Source organism: Carassius auratus, chromosome 24 (genome assembly GCF_003368295.1).
Source record: "Carassius auratus strain Wakin chromosome 24, ASM336829v1, whole genome shotgun sequence".
NCBI classification, from domain to species: domain Eukaryota; kingdom Metazoa; phylum Chordata; class Actinopteri; order Cypriniformes; family Cyprinidae; genus Carassius; species Carassius auratus.
In genome coordinates this window covers 22,500,920-22,522,620 of record NC_039266.1, presented here as the reverse complement: position 1 = coordinate 22,522,620, position 21,701 = coordinate 22,500,920, and the positions used below count along the sequence as shown (strand labels likewise).

The 21,701-nt window shown below is 36.9% G+C and overlaps 1 pseudogene; it reads right to left on the bottom strand.

The window, feature by feature from the left end:
- The window catches only part of LOC113042671 (receptor-type tyrosine-protein phosphatase mu-like), a 673,064-nt pseudogene extending 652,172 nt beyond the window's left edge, over positions 1-20,892 (bottom strand).
- Positions 20,893-21,701: the final 809 nt, after the last annotated feature.

The window sequence follows — 21,701 nt, the reverse complement described above, 5'->3', positions numbered from 1 at the left end:
TTTATGCATTTAGCACACATTTTTATCAAAAGCAATTTTGCAAAAGCAAATATTTACAACAATAAATTAAAACCAATATTTATTATTTGTTTATTTACTTATAATCTATTGTTTATTATATTATTTACTTTATTATTTAGTAACTGTTATATTTTATCATTTAGTAATTTATCTCTATTTTTATTTAGTAATTTATTCATAATTTATTTAGATTTTTACTTTTTTTGTAATTTATCTTTTAATTCAATATACATATATATATATATATATATATATAAATAATTTTAGCAATTTAAAATTGAGTAATACTTACTTTCTTGTTTATTTATTATGATATTTATACATAATATTAAAAAAAACCTTGCCAAATTTTGTAACCCTTCAAACTTGGATTTTTTTATTATTATTATACAATAAAAATATATATATAAAATTGCAATATTTAATCAGAAAATTAAAGCACTAGACACATTTATGATTTTTTTACATTAAAGAAAATACTACAAAAGTACTGGAAGCAGAATATCTAGAGTATCTTTTATTTGTTACTTCCGTTACTGCTGCATTCGAGACCAATCAGCCAATCAGAAGCTCATTTAAACAGCCCTGATTATTTAACCCTTTACGTCTCCAGGCCTAATGAGTAGAGTTGAGTCTCCGCTGGACGTCACACAAACGCTCCGGAGGGAATGAAGCGGAGATCAGGCTGCATGTGTCTGAGTAACTCTGTGATTCTCCAGAAACATCCGTCTTTGATCTGACGCTCTTTCAAAGCTCTTTCTGATCCTGCGGTTTGAAGGGCAAAGACGACGCTGGGAGATCTCTGGAACTAGTGAACGGGGGAATATAAGCAGCACAAACAAACACTAATTGGAAGCTGATTTAGTTAGCTGTTGCCTGACTGATTTATGTCCTCCGGGCCGAATGAATAATTAAGAGGCGTGTCACGAGCTGGAGGCCAGCGGACGCATTATGACAATAATCAGATCAGAAAACAGAAGAGCGGTTTACCCCAGCAAAACAGACTAACACTAATAAATGCACTCTTAAACATTGTTTATTCATCACTTTGTAATTATCTGTGAAATTTACTACCAATTTCAAATAGTAATTTTTTTTTTACTGTGAATTAGACGCTAAAAATAAAAATAATTGTATTTATTTTACTATATTACGTAAACATGGACACTATCACATTAAATCATATATACATTTTTTTTTTCAAAGAAAATTGTTTCAAAGTAAATCCAACAAAAAAAAAAAATTAAATCACATGATTTGAGTCTAAATCACATGATTTTAAGAATCATGTCTCTAACACACCAATTTTCATTTACATTTTTATTTATTTTATTTTTATTTTTACATTACAATTTTTCATTTACTTTAAAATCATTTACAGCGTACTCCTCTTCCTCTCATTCATCAAGCGTGAGTCTGAGTCTCAGTCCAGCAGTGCCTTGTCTGGCAGAGAGAGAGGGATTCGAGGAAGAGAGGACGGAGCGGAGGTGAAGAACGAGGGATGAGCGTCTCGGAGGGCCGGCTGACATTTGGCTGGTGTTTGTGTGAAGGAGGTTAGCAGATCATGTGAAGAAACACACGAGACGACAGCGACACACAACACGTATCAGAACACGATCATCGCTCCGACACCACCACGATCCCCCGGAGACGCTACATATTTCATGAGGACAAATTTGCAAAAGAGAACTTGAATATTTGATGCCGTTGGTGTGTATGGCTTCTATACGCCGTTATTAGAGCAGAAGTAAAGGACTTGTGCTGTGTGTCCAGCTTCACTTTCACCTGAATCACATGCATTTCTATTACGGTCTACATGAGAATGCGAATACTTCTACAGGTCATTATCTTGATCTAAAGTAGCAGTGAACACATTTCTAATGTCACAATGTTTCTGTTTCAAATCAATCCGTCTCTTCTGAACTTTCTATTCATCTGTGAATCCTGAAAAATAAAATGCATGTTTCCACAAATACAATCAAGCAAAGGCGATCAAAATATCTTACATATAAGAAAGTTTATTTGCATTTTTTTCATTAAAAAAAAGTTAGTTAGCTTTTTACCCAATCAAAATAACCCATCTGCAGTTTGATTGTGATTATTTGGAATGAACGAGGAAAGTTGTTAAAAACGTTTCTGCACATGGACTCTGTCTGGACGTATAAGATCATACGAGGAGTGAGGGATGATAGAGATGTCAGGCGTTAAATGGCAGCGAGGGTCCCTCCATGCGCCGCTTGTCTGCTCGGATCCGTCACCCCCCCCTCGGGCCCCGGGGCCATGTCACAGTCTGCTCATCACTCAGCATCGGCTCAGAACACCTTCACACTCCTCGCCACCTCCTCAGGCTCCTCCACCCAAACCGCTTTATCTCCAATCAGCGTCAATACCTGCAGCTCCTCCGGACAGATCCTCCATCTTTACTGAGATCAAAGCCCAGAGACGGCAAACCATCAGAAGACACGCCGTTCACTACAGTTTCTCAGCTCACTTTCACCCCCAAATCAAAGAAATGGTGCTTTGATTACAGGATATCTGACCATATATCCATATTTCAAAATTGTATTAATAATACAAAGAAATTGGCATGCACACAGTGCAAATAAATCAATATTGGTCAATTTGTTTAGTTTCTGCACAAGGTAGTACAACAAATATTAAGTATAAACATTATACTATTGAAATAATATGTAATAATTTTTTTTTAATTACATTTTTGCGTCATTTCTAATGAGAACTAAGGTAAATTTGCTTAATTGCTATAAAAAAATTATTTTCCAATGATGGTCATCAAGGCTTCATGTAAAAAAATAAATAAATGTAATCTAAATAAATAAATAACGACGATCGCTGAGCAAATAAATAACCATAAGAAAATCAAAAGATGTGATGTTTTGCATTAAAAAAATCTAGTTTTTATTATTTCAGTAATTTTTCTTGACAATTCCTGATGTATAAATGCTAAGTTATTTACTTTTATTATCATTCACTTTTACTTTTATCACATTATAATATTGTCTATATATATACAAATGCATTTTTAATTTTCATCATATAAAAAAAAAAAAAATCACAGTGGAAAAAAAAAAATAATCTATTTTCTTAATGCAAAATGTAATTTCTTACAAATATCTTTTCATATGTAGTGAAATGTGACCTGGACATTTTCTCGACAGATTTCATGAGATTCATCCCTAAATCCCCTCCTGACCTCACCTCGAGACTGATGCGTCTGCCACCTGTCAATCATCCCAGTCTCGTGGATTAAAGCATATCATAAACACAAAGATGCAGGAGATGTTTAAGAGGATAAGCAGAGCAGGCTCGCCGTCTTAATCTGCAAACCACAGCAAGCTTTCCTTGAAGAACACTTACAATAAACTTCCATCTGGGCCTCAGAGATGATATTAATCAAGAGTTTCTGGTAATTGCTTTCCTGATGTCAGATAATACAGCAGCATCCGTCTGAAAGCATCTAATCCTGACCCGCTTTCAATGGAGCCGGAGGACGAGGAAAATAGCGTCTCATGAATAGCAGATGATTATTCAAACCGAGCATTTCCATATCATTTCCACTCTAGATGTACTCTACACAGAGTGAATTACCATGCAGACTCCTAAGAGCCTTTCCTAATGGCTCTGAACGCTTGAATGTGCATTAAACTTGACCAAATAACGTCATCTGAATTATATCAGGCACCGTGCATGAATTCTGAAGCATTCGGAATATATTTACATTATTGCATTTCTGAAAAATAAAAAAAACATGAACTAAATCACGCACAATCCAGTCAGTAACACAAAAACACACAAGTATTCACTATAAACTGCCAAAATAGAAGTTTGGTTTAACTTGAAGAAATTATGACAGAAATACATTATTCTTGTACAGAAGAATGCACTTTTCAATGTAGTATTTTTATTCCATGTTTTAATTTTAACAGTAAATCTCTGTTGTCCAGCACTTTTCATTTAACTACACTTTAAAAGATTAATTTAATTTGTTACATTTAATGCATTAATTTGGTTAACGCAATTTTGTATAATAAATTTGTCATGTAAATGTAAATCATACATCCAGAAAACTAAAACGGTTGAAAATTGTTAATGTTTTATTAATTAAATTGATTTTAAATATTTTTATTATTAAAACTGAATTTATCTAGAAAAATTTAATAGGGGAAAAAAACTGCATTTGATTTGATTTAAATGAATCAGCCTTGCTTTTTTAATACTAAAATGTAATTTATACAGTATAACAGAAACAGAAAAAACAAAAAAATAAAACTATTAGACTTTTTAACTATTAAATTAAAATCATAGTGCCCCAAAAGTTACAGTTTTGTAAAACTTTTATTAAATCGTTGTTAATTTGTTTCAGGATTTGAATTAATTAGAAATGCCTTTTTATTAATAAAATGTTATTTAACCTTTAAAATAGAATAAAAAACAAATGTATGAAAAAAGCAGAATATGGGAAAAATTAAACATTTCATAGGGCCTTAAAAATGTAATTTTAAACCTGCATAATTTTTGTTAAATTGTATCATTTTATGATTTAAATAAATTAAACATTAAAAATGAATTTGGGAAAACGGGTTTGGGGAACGGTGGTGGCCTGGGCAGGAGCACAAACACTGCAAGATGGTTTTTAATAGGTTTGATCACCACAAACACTACAGAGATGACTTTAAATGTGCTCTATTTAAAACCAAGCGTACAATGTTCTAACAATAGCAGAAAAACTGGGAGTATCCACAAAGAAACACCTACATTTACTGGAAAACATCTCCCAACCGGCAGTAACTCACACTGGTGAAATAAACACAGTTCTGTCTGTTTTACCTAAACACAGAGAGTCCTACAGCACTGCTGACCTGGAGCTTTATTACAAAGAGATGTGGAGTTAAAGCTGAGATCCCAACAGAGTACAGACAGCAAACCTGAAGCAATCCACCCAGGAGAAACAGAGATGATGAAATCCTTCACCTCCAGAACACACACACACACCCACACACTCGCTCTGATGGGAGCGCTGTAATCAATAGGGCGACAAATGAACCTGCACAATTGACTTCAGCTTGTTCATTCATTATTAACGGCTCAGAATAAATGAACTTAAATTGAAGTAGCAGGCGTTTGACAGCCCTAAGCTTCTCATTTAGCATTCAGCAACAAATCTTAATGTGAGGCCCAGTGCACACTGATACAGCTCCCTAGAGAGGGAAGTTTGGGACACTATATCCTCTCGGAGAAAAATTACTTGAGAAGAGGTTGTTATTTTAGTATCACTGAGATTCTATTAGTTTGCATTATATATATATATATATATATTTTAGTTTAAATTTTCCATTCCATTATAATTTGTATTAATATAATATTCATTTTTAAAGGATATTTAAATTTTAGTTACACTTTTAGTAATTTTGTTGTGTGTTTTTGTCAATTTTTTTTCATTATTTTATTAAATCAAGTTAAAGATGAGAAATGCTGCCTCAACAAATAGCTGAAATAAAATAATTGTACTTTTTTTTTTTTACCTTTCTATTTTAATTTTAGCTACTTTCAACAATTTCCTTACTTATTTTGTTAAATTGTTATTTTAGTATCACGGAGATACTATTAGTTTTTTTCATATGAGATGTTCTCAGTTTTATATTTTACTTTTTTTATAATTTATATTAATATTTTACTATTATTGTTTATTTTATTTTTGTTTTTTAGTTTTTTTTTAATACATTTATTTTACTTTATTTTATTTTAGTTTTAGCTCAAGGTGAACTGAATGAAAATAATAAGAAATGTTGCCTTGGCATCTATCTGAAATAAAATAAATTCAAAATGAAAATCTAATTAATAAGGTATAACAACACATTTTGTTGTGCATTATGGTCATTTTTATTATTATTTTTTAATTTAAATTTTTAATTATTTTTTAATTAATATTTTTATTATTATTTATAAAGTTTTTATTAATACGTTTAAAAGTTTTGTTTTTTTATACCTTACATTTTGATACTACTGAAAAAAATGCTATGTAATATAATTTTTTGTAAGTTTTTCTTTTTAAGCAAACCTGAAAGCACTCTTAATGAATATAACATAAGTTAGACTGGAACAGCGTCTAAATATCCCAGTGATTATGTGTTTAAGAGTTTTCTCTGGCTTATTTTCCAGCTCACAGAAATCACATGGTGCTCCACTCACCAAAGGTTTTCCGATGCATCAGACACAAATCTAATTGGAGTGATCAGCGATACTTCAGAGGAAATCCCTGTGGGAAATGCAACGGATTGAAGGTTGGTGTTTCTGGAGAGTTCATTAAGATGAAAGCGACACTCGGCCGTTCCTGTGAGTGTTTGGGTGTTTCAAGCCAAACTGAGGAGTCAAGACTCTACAGGTGAACAAGCCATTGCATTTAATAACACATATCACCATACGTCCCTGGTTTATTAATTAGATTAAGAACTAATGCCATTTAATTTAAACACTTTTTTACTGTTTATTTCATTGGACTTTCTTTCTACTAATCTGAAACATATCATGAAACTACCCTGTGCAAGAAAGAAACTTTTGGTTGTAGTTTCTGGCCCTAACAGACATGCTTACAATGAGAAAAATAAGCAAAAATAAAAACCAATGAAGCTTTCTGGCTTTGTTCAAGGTTTTACTAAGGGGTATTTGGATTTCTCTTTTTATCGCTCCAAAAATCAGAAAATACTGTCAACAGACAGAAAACAAACACATTTTACCTCTGTTTTTAGGAATAAAGTGTTCTATAAATCATTGTGAATGATGAACAAAGCCCTAGATAAGAATAAAACTAAGTTCTGCTGATGTCGAGATAAAAACTTTTAAAGATATGGTTTGAACTTAAAATCTAAATAAATGAAACACCCAAATTACACCTTTAAGCGTTTATTATATTGCAATTTCTTTCCACTTTTAGGAAATAACATGCTATACAAATTAAAAATAGACCAAAATCTCAAATTTCTCCAGTGCATTACAAACTTTTGCCATAAGATATCATGCTTACAAAAAAAAAGAAAGAAAGCTCCTCAGTAAAATCCTTCAGACTATAGAGAGGAATAAAACAAAACTAACTTCTGGTGTTTGTAAGTGATGCTGAAGTGGAGATAAAACTCTTTAACGATGCGTATTGTAATTAAAATCTAGACATGCAAATAGATAAAACATTCAAAATACACAGTTTATTTTACTTACACTTTCTTGCACTAGCATATTATGAAAAGCCAAATAGCCTACAACCTCAAAACTGACCAGTGTAGAAACGTCATGCTTATTTAATGAAGTAATCAATGAAGTGGCAATCCTGGCTTTATTCAATCAATGTAGTTCGTTTGGTTGACATAAGAGGTTTTTACAGAGGAGAGTTTAGGAATCTCTTTCTATTTTGTCTGGGCTTCACTGTGAGTGAGAAAAACGTTAGAAGACACCATGCATCGGTCGGCGGATGCACACATTCACACGAGCGTCTGGGAACCTGAGGCAAACGTCCACAGATGACGGATCCGAAGCCTGCGTGAAGAGATCAGAAGCTGTGGAGGGGGTCGAACTCTAAAGGGTCCCCACCCAGAGCAACACAGCAGGTGGTTTGACAGCGTGCCACACACACACACACACACACACACACACACACAGAGAGAGGCGAATGTCTGTGAAAGGTCAGCGCTGATGGAGACACAATCCAGTGTGCTGGAGGAGTGATATTCCCACAGTTCTCCAGCAGAGAGAAGGTCAGAGCCGGCCCGGAGCATCCACCGGAGTCCTGCTCCTGCTCACTGTCACACACACACAGATCTCGTCCCGTCTGAATCTGCTTCTGGATCACTGCTACACCTCAAACTACAGCCCTGGCCAAAATGAGTACAACACTGCTATTTTCAGCAGGTAAAAGATGGTTTAAAGTCAGTTATTTCTAGCTTTTTCTGAAACTGAGACAGATTCAATCCAGTCTCCAAGAAGCTACACGAAACCTAATTATAAGAAAATATTCATTTAAAATACATGGTAATAAATAAACATTTTTAAATATTTGTATTTTATCATAGTATAATACAGCGGCATATTAGAATGGTAATGTTTTTTTAGAATAACAATAATAGTACTAATAAAAATAATAGATGTGAAAAGTAAATTTAATTTAAATTTAATTTAATAAAAATTTCAATATTATTACTATCATTACTTTTATAAACTACTCATCAGACTCTATTTCTCCATTACAAACTCTTGTCAGATGCTGTGAATTTTTGCCCACAACAATATTTGAGCACATACATGCTATATTTATTCAATTAGACTACAGTTGTTTCCAAAACCATCTATTTTTCAGACTGAATACCAAGCCAGGACTGTTTGTATCTATTGTGCTCTGTTGTCTTCTCCTGTAATCTCACATACACTGATCCTATAATTACAGCTAGTAGAAAGATCCACTTCCCAGTCTGTCCTGGGCTTCAGGGTCTCGGTGTAAAAGTGCTGACGAGTGATTTTCATGAGGAGAAACAGCTGCGTGTTCAGTAATCAGTGCCATGTGGCCAAACACACATATAGACTCAGCAAAAAGCCCTTAAACGCAGATCTCACAGAGACTGAAGAGCTCTAAATGTCCCACTGTCTTTATAATCACAGGCCTGTCGCTGGCGTACCGACGGGAAATGAACTCTTGCTCCTCACTGATGAGGGTTGGTAGTGCGCCGTGGCAGTTTTAACACTAACTGGTGAGCTCCACGTCTGTCACACTCGGCGCTCTGTGCAATTTAAGTGTCAGGGAGACTTGGAGCCGTGGAAATGGATTCCTCCGTGACGGGATGACACTGGGTCCGGCCCACAGGAGGAGATCCGGACCGCCAAACACACAGGTTTGGGGAACATTGACTGCTGCCAAACTGCTGACAGATCCACACAAAACACACATGCAACCTCCTTTACAGCAATTAGCCGTGTCACAGTTTCATTAAAGCTTCAGCTTGAGCCGGAGATAATAGCACATCCATCCATGCGGTTACAGTCAGGCTCTGTTCAGGAAGTGACAGGAACTTGATCTCATGGATACAGAAGCAAGAATAAAGCAAGGTTAATGGTGTTGGGGGGCGGGGGGGCATCTTAGTCATTGTACAATGCTCAGAATCAAACAGAGAATGGTTTTGAGTCAGAACATGGTTTTAAAACAATCATTTCTGAATTTGTGTCCAGGGAGCAGACAGGAACTAAAACCAAATATTAAATGACTAAAAACAATCAAAAGTAACAAAAATTCGAAGAAAATCATATAGGCTAATCCCAAAAAGAGTGGTTTGGAATTAGAAAAAGTAAAGTTGAAGAGGCTTAAATTGAGAAAATAAATCCAAGAATGTTACATTTCTTAGAATTGGAATTTAAGTTAACTGTATTCATTTTTGTTTTTTAATCATTATTAGTATTATTATTATTATGGAGTAGGGCTGAAACGATTAGTCAACGTTATCCACAGCATTGACAATAAGAAACTGTCTACAAATATTATTGTTGTAGAGTAGTCTCATATGATCTAATGTAAGAGCCTGCAGTAATGTGGTTTGACCAGTGTAGCGCTGTGGTGCGATTTGTATTACTATTATTTTTATTATTTAAAAAATGCATTACCAGTATATGTAATACACTACTGCAATGTACTATGAATAAAATAATAATTAAAAACTGTATATTACAACAAATAAATATGCATACAACATCAAATGTTGATGGATAAAAGAAAATACATTTAAGTCAAATCAAGTCTAATCAAATGATGATGGATAAAGTCCCGTTTGACATTCATGCACCATAAAATCTCTGACAAAAGACTGGTGACTCTAAACTCCAAGAACCGTATGTTTTTTGTTTTTCCTCAAAGAACGGAACGTTTGTATGCGAGCCGCATTGTTGCCTTCCACGCTCCCCGCTGTTTGCTATTACGGTCCTCCGGTGACTAAAAGCGGCGTCTGAGGAGCCTGTGGCTGGACTCGATTAGCTGCGAGAGACCTTCTCTGTTCAGTTCCAGTGAGTACACCCTCCGCAGGGGCCCGGCCACGGCTCGCACTTGAAAGCAATACTTAAGAATCTGACAACAAACCAAACTGCTTCAATTTAATCCATCTCCCCGGGTGAGAGGAGCTGGAGGTAAACATGTGCCCTCATTATTTGCACTGCTGCGTCTGGAGATATATGCAGACGTTACACCGGCCCGAGACGTACAGAACATAGTGACAAACACAGCCTCATTGGAAACACGGGACTCCAAATACATTCCTGCAAAATAAAAATAAAACATGCCTATACATACGAATCGCTGCAGTTTCCAATTGAGTAATAGTAGCCAAAGACTAAAAATGGAGTTGGAGAGTTTGGAATATTTGGCCGAGGATGTAAGTATTGAGCAAAAAGCCAGTGACCCAGTTTACTTATTCATTCGTTTTAAGAACACCCACCCTCTCAAGAGAAGGGAACAAATTAGCCATGATGGGATGAAACCGCAGAACATAACACTCTGTGCTGCTGCGTGTTGGGAAACAACATGACGGATAAACCCAAGAGAAGGGCGTCTCCTTCCACAAACACAACCCACCGTCCTGCTTTAATAACGGCTGGTGCCAATATATGAGGAAATCAAGCAGTCATTACCGGAGAGAGTGAAAATCATTACCGATTGATTTCACTATTCTGAAGCCTTAAGCCTAAACGACTCTTTCAAAAACATTACAAATCTTAATTATTTGGACCAGTAGAGTAATGAGTATATGATGTGATTTTAGCTTCCTCTTCATCAAGAGCACACAAAATTGTACACAAACGAAACTGCATTAACTCTTTCTCCGGCAAACACAGACTTTTCTGATATTCGTGAAACACACTTCCCTGTTAAACGCTAGGGGGCGATCAAAAACACAGACCAGGAAGACACAGAAACAAGCCATCTCATATATAAGCATGTGCATATGAAAAATTATTGCGTTCATCAACACTAATAACATATAAATGAAAATTGCATAATGCTAGCAAGTGAAATGTGGATACAGAATAAAAAATGCAGATTTTGTATTTATTTTTTTGCTCAAAATGTTGCTTTTTTTATTAAACCTCCCTACATTAAAGTGTTGATAAAAAATTAAATAAAAAAAATTTTTGTTGGTTTGTTTGGAGCAATGAAATTTCAGTGAAAAACGCTGGCGGTGGCTGGAAACTTTTCTTTTTAAACGGTGGCGGGGGAAGAGATAATCAGCTCCACGATGAGTCTTGAAGTGCTCACGATGGCATTGATGTGTGCGGTTGGTTCAGACTGGACTGGAGGCTTGCGGTGTGAAAGCGAGCGAGTGCCTCTGAGGCAGCTCTGGGGTCTGTGGCTGTTAATGCAGCGCCTGCGGACACACCTGCGGCTCTTATCTGCTGCCTGTCCAAATGACCCTCAGCCGGCTGGATCTGGTCTACCTGTCTGCGTCTCGTCAGCGAGCTTCACCTGACAGCAGAACAAGCACGAGTCTGGGTTTAGACGTCCTAAAGGGAGAGCGACAGCCTCCTGCTGCGCCGCTGCCAGCTCCGTGTCACTTCTGCTCGTCTTCAACTCCACACGCAAACAAAGTTGCCTGGTTTCTGTGCGATACGCTTCGTTTGTGTCTCAGCTCTGGGACAGAGAGTATTAGGAGGAGAAGTTTGGGCAAGAAGTTGGAAGCGTCGCCACACAGAATGATCTTCCTTTCTTCAATGATCTAAACAGGGATTTGTTTAATTGTGCTTCAGTAGAGATTTGCCTCGTTTATCATGGTGGAGAGGCTCATTTCATGCTGCTGGCTCGTCTACAACAAGGCTTTTGGAGAATTACGGTACTGCAGCAGACAGAATGGATCTGCTAGAAAAACCCTGCACTCCTTTCTGATTCTTTGCTCCATTGGGAGGAGCAGCGAAACCTCACATATACTGTGACAGAGGAGCTTCACCACACAATCTACCGCTTGGAAACACATGGTGGAAGATTATGTTAAATTGAGCTAAAATAAGATAATCAGGAACGTTCTTGCAAGGTTCTCTCAAAGTTATAATCAAACATTCCTCAAGTAACGCAAACCTTTTCTGGTTGTCTCCAAACGTTTGCACAAATGTTGTTTAAACATTGTTTGTTAAAGTGTTTCTGAAAGATTTTAGTTAGATGTTCATCTAAAGTTTTTTACTGTTTTCAGAACATTCCGAGAACAGAAACTTAAACAAATTTACAAATATCATTTTCATAACTATGTCATACGACATAAAAATGTCTTCTTTCCCAACCAATCAATCAATTCTTAGTTCAAGCAAAAAATATATATATATATTTTTTTTTTTTTTTTATTTACTCCTGTCTTCTGTGGAAAACAAAAGAATATATTTTGAAAAGAAATATAATTCTATAATTGCCCAGCTCTATATATATAGTTGTATACATAAGTATCCAGTGTTGTCTGGCTGCCAGCGTTCTTCAAATAAGATTGTCTTTTGTGTAGCACAGGTGAAAGAAGTAAAGTCATGCAGGTTAAGAACGAGTAAATCATGACAGAATCTAACCATCCAGTCATTTCCCAAAAGATAAAATCAACTCCCACCCTGCATTGTTCAACTTGAGTATTACGTTTCACTTGAAAATACGCCACATTTGGACAGCAGAATGGGTTGCGGATGTGGTTTCATGTCGTCTTAGAGGCTGGTGTAATATTTTTTTTAACCCTCTTCGTACCATATCACACCTGAACACTGAGCCACAAAAACCCTGAGCAGACCACAGCCGGAAACGTCTGGTTAACTCAAAGCGTTTTTATAAAGATATCATCTGAAAGGCCGCCCGCTGCGGCTCGCTCTCCTCCTGGTAACACATTTAGCCTCTAAAAAGCTCAGCTGCTCTAATTTTGAAGAGTTCTTAACCTCACTTAACTTTGCCCACGCCACAAGAGATCCAGTTCCTTGAAAACGTCCCTCCTCGTCTGAGCTCGTATAAATGGATGACATACATACAGGGTTTCATCCATCAAGAGCAGATGAAATATGAGGTGTTAAGGAGCGGACCATGTCCTGGGGCGATTCATAAATCCATATATCCTTCCTGCTCAGAGAACAGTGACAATGACCCAAAAACAGGCACACGGAACAACTGCCACAAGAAAAGCAGGCAGGAACACTGAACCAGCCATCAAAACTGAGGAGATGTGACCCTGGACCACAAAACATATTATAAGGGGCAATTATTTTTTATTCAGATTTATAGGACAATATTAGCTTGAGATACAACTATTTGTAAATCTGGAATCTGAGGGAGCAAAAAAATGTAAACATTGAGAAAAAAATCATCTTTAAAGTTGTTCAGATGAAGTTCTTAGCAATGCATATTACTAATCAAACATTAAGTTCTGATATATTTACAGTAGGAGATTTACTAAATATCTTTATTGAACATGATGTTTGCTTAATCTTTACCTAATGATTTTGGGCATACAAGAAAAATGGATCATTTTTACCTATACAATGTTTTTTTGGCTCTAGCTACAAATATACCCCAACGATCTTATATCGTTATAGTTCACCCAAAAAAGAAAATTCTGTCATTGTTTACTCGCCCTCATGTCGATTATGAGCAATCTTCAAAATATCTAATTTTATATTCAACATAAGAAAGCAACTCACACAAGTTTGGAACGACATTAAGGTGAATAAACAATGACACATTTTTGGGTGCACTATCCCTTTAAGATTGTTTTGTGCTCCGGGATCACAAATGTGCAAACAAAAGGGATTCTTGTGATTTCTGGAAAGGTTCTCCCTTCGATATGAACAAACATTCTAGCAGTCAATAAAACATGGTCTGCCATGTTTGTTCTGACCAATTGAGGAAAAAAGCATTATAATAAATCATGCTACCAATGGTGATTTAATCTAATGAAGACTTAGCTCATATTACATCAAACTCTGCAAATTATTGTTATTGTTATCATTTATTAAACTCAAATTATTAATGTTAACATCATCAGCATTGCGTGACTATGAGTATAGCGTGTAAATATAAATTACAGTCTAATCTCTAATTGTCAAAGCAATCAACTTTCACATTAAGTAATTCTTAATTCTCAAAAAGCAATCTTACTGTTTATTTCAGAAAGATTAGAGACACCAAAAATGTTTTCAAAACAATAAAATGGAATGTTCCTTTAACATTCACAGAACTGAAAATTTTTATAACATTTTACAAACTAGGCATTTTAAACATCTAAAACACATTTAGAAATAACGTTTTCGTAACTTAACATTCTCCCAGTAACTTAAATATGATGTTATCTGGTCTCTAATAATAATGTTCTGAAAACGTTATCGCAAAAACTTAACATTCGTAATTTACAATTATTACATTTTACGTTTTACGAAATTACATTTTCATAACTTTTACCAAGAATGTTACCAAAAAATTCTGTTAGCTGTGAAGCAGCTCCATCTGGAATATATATTGCATATTTGAATGTACTAATTTAGCGCGTGTGTGCCTCTGGTGCTCCAGACTTTCAGTTTTATCTCCTGCTGTCGGATTCTCTCTCCAGGATGGCCCAACTCTAAATACTGAATAATGCCCAATTAAATATTTACATGCATTTGCCTCTCAGCTGTTATTGGGTGCATTTAACGCTCTTTTTAATATAGAATTCCCTTTGCCTGCTTCTCCAAAGCCCCTGGAGCTGGTATAAGCACCCAATTCAAGGTTAAAAAGACACCCAGCGCTGCGAGAATTCCTCCAGAAGGAGCTTCAATAAGAAACACTAATGCTGCAGTTTTATTTCAGTTCAATATTAATTTTACAAATTACATACATATTTTGCATAATGTTTATTAATGATGCGGCTCCCTTTGGTGAATACCTTTCCGGCGCGCTGCTCCACAGTGAATGCTTGCATCAGCAGCATCTGTGCTTCACTGTTCCTCGCTCCGCAGATGCTACAGACACACTACAGCTCTACTGCTAACTTCTAGACAGCAGGCTGCTTCCAAATAAAACCCACAAAGATAGATTCAGGCGAGAGAAACATTAAAAATATGCTTCTGTGATTGTGATCTCATTGCAATGCACTGTTTTACTCAACATCTGCATGAGCTGTGCATTTCTGTGCTTTGAGTTTTGCATTATTTGCTTATCAAAAGCTCTACTAGAGTCTCCTGTGCATTTGCACAATTAAAAACTCACCCTTATTTCAAATGCATGATTTTATTGTGCAATTAAACCATTCAGGCTTGATTTCTGAATTCTTTGAGCTCATACTGTATAATCAAGATGTCTTTCTTCCTGGTGATGCATGCTGGACATTTCCAATTTGACACCCACCTGCATTCAGTTTTGAGTGTTTTGAACATCTGATCAACAACTGATGCACTTGCAATCAAGTCTGTAGACCAGAAAAATATAACTGCATTGATTTAGATATAAAATCAAGCTCTGAATGATCAAAAACAGTCTGTCAGAAACAATGGACTGCACTGGTGGCATCTATCTGACAACATGCACATAACCACAAACAAGCATTTACAGTTAAAAATAGCCGTTTCGTTCTTGTATTCATCTTGTGGAAAACTAATTAAGGATGCAATGGAAGAAGGGCAATGTGAAGGCTGTGAGCTGAATACACAGTCTCCAGCCTGATTTTCCTCGTGCGCCGAGGCCGAGCGTTTCACTGAGACGTTATTCATGCAGCGGCACGGGACTCTAAACAAGATGTGCCATTATTAAAATGGAAAAGGCCTCCATTTTGGCTCTAACTGTTCTGGCATTTCCTGCGTTCCTGTGGCCGAGCACAAGGCCGGCGCTCTGAAAGGACAGGTTCAATGTCAGCACTCAATGATTGGATTATTAATGCAATTAAATCTGCACTCTTACACCGGACTGCGCCTGGACTCGAGAGCAGCAGTTATATAAAGTGTAAGATTACTGTTGTTGTGCATGTCAAAATAACATGAGCGACGAGAGGAGGAATATAAAACAGCCAGCTTGGTTTACCTTGAAACAGACGGAGCACTTATGATAGAAACAACATGAAACACGCTCTTAAATAAAGAGGGTTTACACAGCAATGCCACAGCAGATCGGTTTTTATTTCTTCAAAAGAACCTTTCAATGATCGGTTCTTAAAAGAACAATGAGTTACTTAGTAATAAATGTAATACTGTACATTTTAATATAATATAGATGGATCTAATGTAACTTTTGGCCCACAACTGTTTTTTTTCAGTCGTATTAAAAAGTCTTCTTTACAACATCACTATTAGTAATCACCAATATTCTGTTTCACCCACAAATACGTCAATAAAATGGCTTACAAACAGTGTTTGATGTTGACTATAAAGATTGAAATGAATTCCTGCTGACACATGAACAAAAGAAGGAAACAGAAGGACAAGCCTAAACACTAAAACACTCGGCAAACATGAACCGCTCAATGAAGAAGACACACACACGCCAGGTTCACGATAAACACCACAAAAAAAACATGGGAGAAATAATTAGTGTCATTAAAAAAACTATTTGGCACGACACGGTGCTCGCGTGCAGCTCAAATATTTACGCCTCCTCTATTTAGCGTTGACGTAAATAAATCTCTGGGATTAGCGCCGGGCATCGATGCTTGGCAACAATTAAAAATGTCTCCAAATGTGGGAGACGAACACATGGCGGCTCGGTGGCGCACGCAGGAAACTTCTGCTCTCCTGCGCGGCTTTCATCTCTCGCCTCGAGCGACCCAACCATGCCCAAGTGGGACAACTTCCCGTAAAAAAATCTGGGGCCGCGTCTACCCTTCAAGAAACAATGGCCTGATCATAATTAGGTCAGGAAACTCAGAGAAGTGCTGCAGTGAAGTTAAACTAGGCCCGGAAACTCGTTAATGAGTCAAACGAGGGCCATTAAAACTCTGCCGACGCAGGTTGACAATAATGGAGATATCCGCCTGTGGTCAAACGAACATTCACCAGCGGAAACATGAAGGAGTAAACCGAAAAAGCTTTGGAATTGGGACAGCGCTGGCCCGTTGTGGATTAATTAGCCGTGTTTTTGAGCTCTACACGTCACCTGCTTCACTGATCAGCGGCCGTCGTATTATTAGGGCTTAATCACCTAGCGCTTGTTTATTTATGCTCGTTTATGAAGTGCGATGGTACGAAGCCTCTGGCAGACCACCTGTCCACCTTGTGCTCCACAGCAGCTCTGTGTTAGTGGAAGCGGCTGATTCATTAGCTTTTGTGCTCGTTTGTAGCCCACCCGAGGACGAGGGAGCTTTCATTAGCACAGCGCTGTTTACTCAGCAACTTACACACTGCTAACAAACTATCCTACACACACACACACACACATGCAGACTGTGGCTAAAATGGTGTGCTAATGTTAATATCTGCTTGTTTTTTCATGGGAACAGATTTGTAGAAATGCATTGCATCAGTGTCTCATCAATGGATGCTCTGCAGTGAATGGGTGCCGTCAGAATGAGAGTCTGATAAAAACATCACAATAATCCACAGCACTCCAGTCCATCAGTGAACATCTGGAGAAGACAAAACCTGAAACACATCCAGCATTAAGATGATTTTAACTCAAACACATAGAGTCTATAATCCAGAATAACACTTCCTCCAGTGAAAAAGTGTTCTGGTCTGAATCAGGAGAGAAATCTGCACAGATCAAGCAGCGTTTAAACAGATCTAAACTAATCTGTGAGAGACAACAGCAGATGATGAAGTTTATCAATGGAGGAAGTGTTATTATGGATTATAGACTCTATGTGTTTAACCCAACCCTAATATCCTGGATCACGCACAAGTGTCAACAAAATGGTTTGCAAACAGCCTTTCGTGTTGACTTTAAACTAAATCTTTCTGATGCAGGAACAAAAAAAGCAGGAAACATGAGAACAAACACAACATGAACACTAAAGAACTCAATTATTTAAAGATTTAAAATGTAATATAAGTGTTAGTTATAGCACAAAACCAGTCAGTCAACAAAAACCATGATTCAGATTCAAATGGAGTAATTTAATCAATTTTAAATGATGGCACCTCTTTGTTGATTTAAGTCGGATGTGAGAGTAGATGTGTCTTAATCGAGCAATTCTGTACTAATCCGCCAACTGAAACTAAAGGTCATTGGCTCCTAAACGATTCATGTAGGAGGTCGGTGGGTCTCTAGTCATGTTTTAGTCCTGATGTGTGTGTGTTTTGCTGGAATGTGTTCGCAGGAAGTCACACACGTTTGCAGAGCTCAGACACAACAAACACAGAGGAATTCTGTACAAGGGCGCAGAAATGCTTTTGGCAGACGATGGAAAACTATTCAAAATGGCAACGCTAACACAATCAGCTGCACTGCTTCAATTAAACGCAGATCTAGTTCCAACCTCCCATGAGTCTTGGAAACACTCCATGAATATGATGTGGACTAATTAAAGGAAACTGACGAACCCAGCGGTGCTCGGGGAAGAACGAGCTCAAAAAACACACAGGTGATGGCCGTCACCGTGAACACAAGCTTGTCGAGAACAATGTGAAGTGCTGCATGTGACTGAATCCACGGAAGAGGCTGTTAACGGCTGTGTATCACTCAGGATATCCTCTGCGTCACCAGTTATAATAATAATAATAATGATAATCATCTCCATAATGCTCTTCCTGTGAATCAGTGAATCTGAACTGAAAACGGACAATGCTTTCTTTCTCCGAGAGCAGCTTGAGCAATGCACTTCATCTGATTTTAGCTCATACAAATTGAGGAAAACATAAACATTGCAGCTCTGTACATTAAATATATGTATCAAACTACTATCAAACTAATCACTCATATGATTCCTTCTTTACGAGCCACTGTTTGTGTAATATAGAGATCCCAAACATGTAGACCAATTAATTTCAGTTTGTTAACGTATCTTCATTTGTATCAATTTAGAGCACTCGTGTGACTAATTATTAAACAATGTATATCCAATTATAACTAAAATTAATAAATAAACGTTTTATATAAAATATAAAATAAGGAGTTAACTAAATAAACAAATATATATAAACTAGTTTAAACTAATGGAAAAGTCATGTATATATAATCTTTTGTTATATCGGATTTTTGTGGGATTTGTGTGATATTGGGAATCTGGAGATAATCCCATATTATATGTGAGCACTGCTGCCCCCATCAGGACACAACACACAGAATAAAACACCACAAAAACCATTCAGCAGACTGAGATCGACCACATCACTGCATTATTATTTATATATATGCATAAAATAGTTTAACTCAGGCAAGGGCGTAATCACAAACTCACAGCTTGTACTACATATGGTGCATATTTTAAAACAACACTGAAGTCATTCATAAAACAAGTTAAACTGCATGTAATACACAGTTTAATTAAACACACAGATGGATCTTATTTACTAGCCAATGCACTTTAGGAAAGTAAGTTCAGAAATAACGTACAGCATCTGTCAATGTTTGACCGCTTTGCATTAAAAATAAGATTATAGAATATCTAAAGATAAAAATAGCACAAAGGCATGCCTTTCTCTGTGTGTTTGAGTCTGTTATCTATTAAACACTGTGACTGACAGAACACAGAAACTCGCGCCTGAGAACACCAAATATTCAAACAAAAGCGTAACAATATTCGACGTATTTAAACGTTACAAGAAGAATCCCACCTTTTAAAAAATTTCTTCCAATAAACTTGTTTTTGAATGTTCTCTGACATGATAAAAACGCTTCTCGGTCTTCTGAACGTCCTGGAATAATGTTATCTGAATGTTTCAGAGATAGAGAAGCTGTTTGTGAGAAGATCTGTGTTCTGGAGTGAAGATCGTTTATTCATGACTCTAAGAGAACCGTTCTCTGTTCGCTGATCTTCTGTGGTTCCTACAGGAACAGATCAAACCGTGTCCGTGGGAGAAGTGCACAGCTGTAACGCAGTTGTTGTGAGAGAAGAAAATGAGGAAAAATCAAACGAGTGTCTCAATAACCGAAGCGACACGAGAGAGGATTCTTATATACACATATCCCTCGGTTATTGTCAGAAGACGCACGGGATGGCTGTTTTTAACGACGTGTACCGAGAAAACGAGCTAATCTCTCCTCAGAAGAAGAGGATCGGGGCTCTGCGGGAAAGTTTGGGCTGTGGCGACGGAGAAACAGATCAATCTGACCTCAGACGCTCATTTGCGCAAATGAAGTAACTTTATAAAGTTGATTAGCTCCGTTACGCGCCTGAGGAGAATCTCCTGAGGAGAACATTGTCCGCGAGGGACTTCGAAAGAATGTCTTTTGGGAAAAACCGAAGGTCTTACCTTGAGATTCTTGATCCGTGTCGGCTGAGATCAAGAAAATAACGGAGGAGAAGAGAAAAGCCGTTAAAAGTCTCCGATCCATGGCGGGAGTCTCGCGAACGCCAGCCCGCGCTCCTCTCGCGCTCCGCGCCAAACCGAAATTATTCCCGTTTGTCTGAGCAGCCGTTAACGTCACACCCCCGGTCAGCGTCTCTGGACGAGTTGAACCCAACTGTGTCTGTCCGTTCCTTACCGACTTTAGGACCGCCGCCGGAGGAGCGTGACGTCACCGCGACGCAAGCACAGGGGCGGTTTGTGCTGTCGGACTCTGGTGGAGTTTAACCGTGCGCTCCGCGATTTTCCTAAAACCAGTTGCGCTGTGTTCGAGGAGCGAGCAGATCGAGCCGAGTAGAACCGAACTGAGCCGAAGTTTAGTTCGTTGGGAACTGTGTGGATCCGATGCGTAAATACGCAGAGCGTGCGCGTAACACAACAAATGACTCGGAACGCGAACAGAACTGCGCTCATCAGAGTTTAGGACACACACTGTTTGTGTGTGTGTGTGTGTGTGTGTGTGTGTGTGTGTGTGTGTGTGTGTGTGTGTGTGTGTGTGTGCGTGCGTGTGTGTCCGTATGAAACACAGGGAAACTTTACAGGTTTCGGGTCCGCAAGAGAGCGCCAGAGGGACCGTCCAAAATTATTTCCAGAACAAGCGTGAAAATTGAAAAATAATTAAATGAATAAATACAATAATAAAAATAATATAAAATAAATAAATATTGATGTCAGTGAATTAGATTAAATAATATTTAGGATAAATACATTAGATTCAAAATAATATTTAGACATAATATTTTTTTACTTAAAAATTAAACTCTCAAAATAGATTTTAATTATACAACTTAGAATATAAAAAAAATAAAATTTTAAACATTTATAATATAGTTTTGCTATAGAAGAAATAGCCATAATAATGAACTTAGCTTTTAATTATTTTAATTATTCAGATTAATTCCACATGGAGAAAAAAAATTGTGATGTACTTAAAAAAATTCCAAATAACATTATATAACATATTTTAATATATCAAATATTTTCTCAAACAAGAAAGAAGTGAAGAGTGAAATGTATAAAGTAAAGCAAAAAAAAAAAAAAGGCATCATCTACAAAGTATCTGTTTAAAATTAGTTTCAGGCTATTTGGTGTGTTATCAAACCATGGTTCAGCCTGAAGATATAAAGATATTAAAGGTGTCAAAATACAACATATAACACTTGTGACAACTTGCCTCAGTCTGACGTTTAGAATACTCCAGAGAAGTGCTCTTGACTCCCGTC